Here is a 9,162-nt window from a genome sequence, read left to right as displayed (position 1 = left end):
TAGGCCACTGTAACACTCAATTATTTTCATTTTAATCCATTTTTGAGCATTTTTTAACACTTTGATGCAGCAATGATGTTTTGGGACTTAGCCATTTTTTGCCTCAGGTACACTTCAAAAGTGTTAGAAATTCATTTTGGGGGTACACAGGACACTGTAAGTGCACCTATATAGCATTCCAGACACTGCAATTGTACCTATATACTTTTCAAATGATTTTGTATTAAATATTTTTTTGACCTCATGGAGCAGCACCCATAGCCTTCTGTAGAAGAAGTGACTCTGTTCCCTGAACACCTACAAATATGACGAATATCACTAAAACAGGCGGCTGGATGCTAGAATTGGGTCTCAGACATTGCTGGTATATCACCTGAGGTATAATGTTAGTTCCTGATGTCCACAAGGACCCACAAACTGTCATGAGAGGTGATACCAAAAATTAGCAAAAATTGTCAAAAAAGTGTTTTTGACAAGATTTGCTAATTTTCCAAATAGCTCAGAATGGAAATCACGGTCACTTTGTGAGTACCCAGGACCTAAATATACTTGTTAGAAAGCTCAGATCTGATGTTTTCATGTAATCTATGTACCTTTGGTATTATCTGAAGTTTTTTTCAGCTTCCAGCCAAGGGAAAAACCTGATATCGTACCCGGCTGGGTGGAAGTGACTTTGCCCCCTTAAATCCCAAAACTTCAAAAAGTCATCCCTGGAGGCCAGAAATGGGTCTTAGACACTCCCGGTGTGTCATCTGAGGTATACTATGGGGTCCTTGGGTCTAGAACTAGAAATGTGATGTGACTCTGAGCTCTATGACCTATAATGGAAAAATAAGTTTGACACCAAACACCTCGAAATGTCAGAAATAGGAGTCAGACATGTACCTGGAGGCTGGAAATGAGCCCTAGCCACTCTTGTTATATCACCTGAGATATATTATGGGGTCCTGGTGGCTACAGGGACCTGACAACAGTCATGAGGGTTGATACTGAAAATTAGCAAAAATTGTCAAAAAATGTTTATTTGACAAAATCTGCTAATTTTCCAAATAGCTCAGAATGGATATCACAGTCACTCTGTGAGTACCCAAGACCTAAATATACTTGTTAGAAAGCTCAGATCTGATGTTTTCATGTGATCTATGTACCTTTGGTATTATCTGAAGTTGTTTTCCAGCTTCCAGCCAAGGGAAAAACCTGATATCGTACCCGATTTTGAGCACCTTGGGCTGGGTGGAAGAAGTGACTTTGCCCCCTTAAACCCCAAAACTTCAAAAAGTCATCCCTGGAGGCCAGACATGGGTCTTAGACACTCCTGATATGTCATCTGAGGTATACTATGGGGTCCTTGGGTCTAGAACTAGAAATGTGATGTGAATCTGAGCTCTATGGCCTATAATGGAAAAAATAAGTTTGACACAAAACAACTCGAAATGTCAGAAATAGGAGTCAGACATATACCTTGAGGCTGGAAATGAGCCCTAGCCACTCTTGCTATATCACCTGAGATATATTATGGGGTCCTGGTGGCCACAGGGACCCACACTCAGTCATGAGGATTGATACTGAAAATTAGCAAAGCTCGCTAATAGTGAGCACTTCTAGCGAGTTTTGCTAATTTATCAATTAGCTCAGACTGGATATTAGAGACACCGTTTGAGTGCACAAGACATAAATACACTTGTTGGAAAGGTCAGATCTGATGCTTTCATTTGATCTATCTACCTTTGGTATTATCTGAATTTTTTTTTCAGCTTCCAGCCAAGGGAAAAACCTGATATCGTACCCGATTTTGAGCAGCTTGGGCTGGGTGGAAGAAGTGACTTTGCCCCCATAAACACAAAAACTTCAAAAAGTCATCCCTGGAGGCCAGAAATGGGTCTTAGACACTTCTGGTATGTCATCTGAGGTATACTATGGGGTCCTTGAGTCCAGAACTAGAAATATGATGTGACTCTGAGCTCTATGGCCTATAATGGAAAAAATGAGTTTGACACCAAACACTTTGAAATGTCACAAATAGGATTCAGACATGTACCTAGAGGCTGGAAATGAGCCCTAACCACTCTGTTTATATCACCTGAGATATATTATGGGGTCCTGGTGGCTACAGGGACCTGAAAACAGTCATGAGGGTTGATACTGAAAATTAGCAAAAATTGTCAAAAAATGTTTTTTTGACAAAATTTGCTAATTTTCCAAATAGCTCAGAATGGATATCACAGTCACTTTGTGAGTACCCAGGACCTAAATATACTTGTTAGAAAGCTCAGATCTGATGTTTTCATGTGATCTATGTACCTTTGGTATTATCTGAAGTTTTTTCTTCAGCTTCCAGCCAAGGGAAAAACCTGATATCGTACACGATTTTTGAGCACCTTGGCCTGGGTGGAAGAAGTGACTTTGCCCCCTTAAACACAAAAACTTCAAAAAGTCATCCCTGGAGGCCAGAACTGGGTCTTAGACACTTCTGGTATGTCATCTGAGGTATACTATGGGGTCCTTGAGTCCAGAACTAGAAATGTGATGTGACTCTGAGCTCTATGGCCTATAATGGAAAAAATGAGTTTGACTCCAAACACCTTGAAATGTCACAAATAGGAGTCAGACATGTACCTGGAGGCTGGAAATGAGCCCTAGACACTCTTGTTATATCACCTGAGATATATTATGGGGTCCTGGTGGCTACAGGGACCTGAAAACAGTCATGACCGTTGATACTGAAAATTAGCACAAATTGTCAGAAAATGTTTTTGTGACAAAATTTGCTAATTTTCCAAATAGCTCAGAATGGATATCACAGTTACTTTGTGAGTACCCAGGACCTAAATATACTTGTTAGAAAGCTCAGATCTGATGTTTTCATGTGATCTATGTACCTTTGGTATTATCTGAAGTTTTTTCTTCAGCTTCCAGCCAAGGGAAAAACCTGATATCGTACACGATTTTTGAGCACCTTGGCCTGGGTGGAAGAAGTGACTTTGCCCCCTTAAACACAAAAACTTCAAAAAGTCATCCCTGGAGGCCAGAACTGGGTCTTAGACACTTCTGGTATGTCATCTGAGGTATACTATGGGGTCCTTGAGTCCAGAACTAGAAATGTGATGTGACTCTGAGCTCTATGGCCTATAATGGAAAAAATGAGTTTGACTCCAAACACCTTGAAATGTCACAAATAGGAGTCAGACATGTACCTGGAGGCTGGAAATGAGCCCTAGACACTCTTGTTATATCACCTGAGATATATTATGGGGTCCTGGTGGCTACAGGGACCTGAAAACAGTCATGACGGTTGATACTGAAAATTAGCACAAATTGTCAGAAAATGTTTTTGTGACAAAATTTGCTAATTTTCCAAATAGCTCAGAATGGATATCACAGTTACTTTGTGAGTACCCAGGACCTAAATATACTTGTTAGAAAGCTCAGATCTAATACTTTGAAGGGGTTTGTGGACCTTTTGGACTATAAGAATGTTTTTTTCAATTCCAACCATGGGGAAAAACCTGGAATCTTACGGAAGTGAAGATTTTCAAATGTATTTGTAAAACTGTTTATTCTGTTTCATTCATTAAATGTTTAGGATGTTAGTAGGATACTGTAACACTCAGTTGTTTTCATTTTAATCAATTTTTCAGTGTTTTCGAGCACTTTGATGCATCAATGATGTATTGGGACTTAGTCATTTGTTGCTTCATGGAGACTTAAAAAGTCTTAGAAATTCAGTTTGGAGGTACACAGAACAGTGCAAATGTACCTATATAGCATTCAGGACGCTGCAATTGCACCTATATTGATTTTAAATCATTTTGATGTATTAACATTTTTGACCTCCATGGGGAGGGCACTCAAGCTAAACTTTTACCCAGCTCAGAGTTCCACGACCTCGTACACAAAAGTGACCATGTCCCCCTGAAACTAAAAATGCAAATTTTCAACTTTATTTTTTAAACTATTCATTCTGTTTCATTCATTGTGTGTTTATAATGCAATTAAGCCACTGTAACACTCATTTATTTGTATTTTAATCAATTTTTGAGCATTTTTTAACACTTTGATGCATCAATAATATTTTGGGACTTAGCCATTTCGTACTTTAGGTAGACTTCAAAAGTGTTAGAAATTCATTTTGGAGGTACACAGGACACTGTAAGTGCACATAGCATTCCACACACTGCAATTGTACTTATATACTTTTTCAATGATTTTGTATTATATATTTTTTTGACCTCTTGGAGCACCATAGCCTTCTGTAGAAGTGACTCTGTTCCCTGAACACCTAAAAATATGACAAATATCACTAAAACAGGTAGCTGGATGCTACAATTGGGTCTCAGACTCTGCAGCTTTATCATCTGAGGTATAATATGAGTCCTGGTTCCACAGGGACCCAAAAACAGTCATGAGGGTTGATACCGAAAATTAGCAAAACTCGCTAATAGTGAGTACTTCTAGCAAGTTTTGCTAATTTGTCAAATAGCTCAGGCTGGATATCAGAGAAACTGTTTGAGTGCACAAGACCTAAATACACTTGTTTGAAAGGTCAGGTCTGATGCTTTCATGTGGTGTATATACCTTTGATACCATATGAAGTTTTTTTTTCAGCTTGAACTAGGAATGTGATGTGACTCTGAGCTCTATGGCCTATAATGGAAAAATGAGTTTGACACCAAACACCTCAAAATGTCAGAAATAGGAGTCAGACATGTACCTGGAGGCTGGAAATGAGCCCTAGCCACTCTTGCTATATCACCTGAGATATATTATGGTGGCCACAGGGACCTGCAAACAGTCATTAGGGTTGGTACTGAAAATTAGCAAAACTCGCTAATAGTGAGCACTTCTAGCGAGGTTTGCTAATTTGTCAAATAGCTCAGGCTGGATATCAGAGACACTGTTTAAGTGCACAAGATATAAATACACTTCTTAGAAAGGTCAGGTTTGATCCTTTCATGTGATCTATCTACCTTCGGTATTATCTGAAGTTTTTTTTTCAGCTTCCAGCCAAGGGAAAAACCTGATATCGTACCCAATTTTGAGCACCTTGGGCTGGGTGGAAGAAGTGACTTTGCCCCCTTAAACCCCAAAACACCAGTATTCATGTATTCATACATTTTGAAAAAGAATTTCCTGTGACTCTGAATGGGAATCCACCAGGTAAAAAAGACTGAAGTGCACTGGTTGGTGCTCACGAGAGGCTTGCATATGATAAGTGGAGACTGAAACAGCAACTTCTAAGAAAGGAGGAAACAATGAGTAAGTATACATTTAGATATGCTGAAATATATTGAAAAGTAAAAATTTTAGAAACTGATATCAATTTATTTTGTTTCTTTAAATCACAGAACAGTTCCCGCAAAGGCAACCAAGAGAAAAATGTGTACTAAAGTTTTTTAATAAAATGCAATGCAATGATGTACCAGAAGTTGCAGAGCTAATCCAGAATTGGAAACCGATGACAGAAAGCACATCTCCAACTGGTGATAAACAAATTAACTTATGTCTGAGTCACCAACGGTGGAGGGGAGTCTCTGTTGTTGACGAAGAAGGAAGAAGGAAGGCCGTTGAATTACGCATATTTCAAAAAGGAGAGGTGGTCTGTGATTTTCATGGGGAGCTAATATCTGCAACAGAAGGGATAAAGATGAATGAGCTGCCAAAGAAAAAAATGAACAGCTTATTTTTTTTTATTTTTTATAAATTCTTTTTATTAAACATATTCAGCATATTCAACATAGGTACAGTTCCAACAGTTCAATGACAGGGCACACAGCGATACCAAGGTATATAAACATAGGAGGATGATAATTGTAAGTTATGTTGAGGGGGGACTGTCACATTCGGGGTCATCTGGTGGGGTACATATATAGCCACAATATGCGTTCCAGGGAATCCAGATCCTAGACCACTTTCGGATACACCCCCTAGCTGCGTAAACTATCTTTTCCCACAACATACACCAGTCGAGGTCTGTCTCCCAATCTACGACCCTTGGGGCATGTGCTGCCCCCCAGAGTTGGGCAATGTTTCTTTTGGCAATCATGCAGCCCAGAATGACCCATTGTATAGCATGTGAGTTTAGGTCAGTAGGTTCCCCGATATTAAGGAGGCATCTGGGGGCCTCAGGCCTTACAGTAAGCTCCAGTGCCTGGCTCATAATGTTATGAATGTCTCGCCAGTAAGCCTGTATTGGGTCGCAGTGCCATATTATGTAAATGAACGTGCCTAGCTGGGTGCAGCCCCTTCTGCAATACCCATCCGCTGGACCACCCATGTGTATCAATTGGGGCCCCGTGATGTAGACTCTATGTAATATTTTTAGTTGTACAAGATGGAGGCACGCTTGGATGGCAACAGTTTTGGGGGAGGAGACTGCGGTCTGCCAATTTTCATCGTCCAACTCGATCCCGTCCTTCACCCATTTCTCTCACAGAGGCAACAGTAGGTCATCCATATTATTAATGAGTTTCCTATATGTTAGGGAGATGGCTCTCTCGGGCAGATAGCCATCTAGCAGTCTGTCCTCTAGTGGTGAGTAGTCAGGTGGGGAGGTGTCACGGGGTAGTGCAGTTTGCAGTGCGTGGCATACTTGCAAGTAGCGAAAACGCTCTGATTCCGCCATGATATATTGGAGTTGGAGGGAGTCGAAAGACTTAACACCATTTTTGTCCCACAAGTCTCTGATGTGTGAAATGCCAATTAGGTCCCATTTATCAAAACCCTGCGAGTTGCCCAAGTCCCCTAGTCTCTGGGAGTCCCACAGGGGCGTAGACAGGGTCAGTTTGTTGGTCCAACCCAGCGAGGCAGTCACTGTGTGCCAGATATGGATGGAATGCTTGGTGGGGCCAGTGAGGGGGTATCTATTGGGCTTAGAATAAAGTGCCCTGGAAAAGGAACCGTTAGGAAGGAGCAGTCTGTCCATACTAAACCCGGGGTTGTCAGGCCGCCCATATTTGCTGTGGTTTATTGCCGTTAAGTGTGAGGCCCAGTAGTATTTCCTAATGTCAGGCAATCCAATTCCCCCGTCGAACCAGTTGAGGGTGAGTTTTTTCAGAGCAATACGAGGTCTCCCATTCCAGAGAAGGTCTCGTTGAAGTCCCTCTATTTGTTTAAAGTAAGAATTTGGTACTGGATCTGCCGAATTCTGGAGGACATAGAGAAAGCGGGGTAGGGACATCATTTTGAAAAGTGCCGCTTTGCCTAATAAGGAGAGGGGGAGTGATTTCCAGTTTGCAATATCTTGCTTTAGTCGTTGTATCGGGGGAGCGAGATTTCGGAGCGTTTTGTCTAGCGAAATAAAAATACCCAGATATTTAAAGCCGTCTGGGACTATTGGTATGGGACAATTTCGAGGTATTGGGGGGCCTTTCCACTCAGGACATAGAGGAGAGATTTCTGCCAGTTGATACCAAACCCGGAGTATCTACCAAAAATGGAAAGGATGTCAAATAGCGCAATAAGGGATCTTTTGGGGGATGCGAGGTATAGCAGTATATCGTCCGCGTACAGGGATATCCGGTCTTCCCAGTCGGGCGACCACCGCAACCCACGGATCATTACATCCCTGCGGATCCAGGCCGCGAGGGGAGCATATTTTTTTTACCGATTATTGGAAGGAACGGTATTGCATGGATGCCACAAACAGTCCATGCTCATGTCACCCCTTACTGGAAACTCCTGGAAAGCTAGTGCGGACATCAAAAAAGAAATTTAACGTCAAACCAGTTATGAGACTTTTGAAGTAGATGGAAAGCTGAGATATGCTATTTTATTTGTTGCGTGGCAAACTATTCAGATCAGTTGTGATCTTACTTATGACTATGTTCTATCAACTAAAGCCCACAGAGGCCAGGTGTCACCCTGGATTGATTAAGTACAATTCACAGAAGACTTAGGGGCTCATTACGATAGCGGGAGGATTGCCACCGTCGGGCCGGCAGAGATTGGGTTTGGGGAATTGTTGTGGGCCCCCCTTGGGGGGGTGTCGCTTGACTGGGGGATACACATGGTACCCCCCTGCATTTCCCTGCACCAAGTGGCAGGCACCGTGTGGTGCCTGCCACGTGGTGCAGTGAAATGCGGTGCAAGCACCTTTTACATTGCAGACGGCGCTGCAACCAGCAGCACTGCCCACAATGTTAAAGGCCAAGTATGCGCCAGCCAGTATGGTGGACGCATCCTAATTGCAGTGGTGGGACCGCCGCATGTCTGGCGGCCGGTCCCAATCACCGCTACAGTGGCGGGCGGACCAAGTCCACCCGTCATCGTAATGAGCCCCTTAGTTTTTAGAGTTTTAAGGATGGTTTACTACATCAAAAATATTGTGGATGTTCTGTTCTCTGTAATTTAACACGTTGCATGCGTCGGACGGCTGGGAGCCGTCCAACGTCCTGGTGGGCGTGTGCATCAGACAACTCCCGGCTCTGCTAGCACCCACCCATTAGTGACTAATAGTGTACTGCCTGGTCTGTATGGTTTTATAAAGTTGTTGTTCAGTTTCACGTTTGGCAATAGAATGATGTCTTTAGTTACTGCTGTTGTTTTTGCAGTTATAGTTTTGTATCTAGTTGCAATTGGTTTGTGTTTTCTTTCTTGTTAGAATTTTTTTTAATGATGGTGTGTGTGGACTGGTGTTTGGCTGGTGGTGTGCGTGGTCTGGCGCTTGGCTGGTGTAATGCATGGACTGGCGCTTGGCTGGCAGTGTGCGTAGACTGGCACTTGGCTGGCAGTGTGCGTACACTGGCGCTTGGCTGGTGGTGTGCATGGGCTGGCGCTTGGCTGTTGGTGTGCGTGGACTGGCACTTGGCTGGTGGTGTGCGTGGGCTGGCTGTTGGCTGGCAGTGTGTGTGGACTGGCACTTGGCTGGCAGTGTGCATGGTCTGGCACTTGACTGGCAGTGTCCATGGGCTGGCGCTTGGCTGGCAGTGTGGGTGGGATGGTGCTTGGCTGGCGGTGTGCATGGGCTGGCATTTGGCTGGCAGTGTGTGAGTAGTGACTTGCTGCTGGTCATTACACACTCTGCTAGTCAAACGCCACTGCAGACAATATGTCAACCACCAGCCGATGTGATTGCTGTGTCAGTCATGTGGGCTTATGAAAGTGAAGGGCCCTTGAATGGTGCTGTCTGTTGATATGAATGTTGTAATGTGCTGGGCCTGTGGC

This window comes from Triturus cristatus, chromosome 2_2, assembly GCF_964204655.1.
Source record: "Triturus cristatus chromosome 2_2, aTriCri1.1, whole genome shotgun sequence".
Classification (NCBI taxonomy): domain Eukaryota; kingdom Metazoa; phylum Chordata; class Amphibia; order Caudata; family Salamandridae; genus Triturus; species Triturus cristatus.
The sequence above is the reverse complement of the archived record's forward strand: the minus strand, read 5'-3'. Positions refer to the sequence as shown.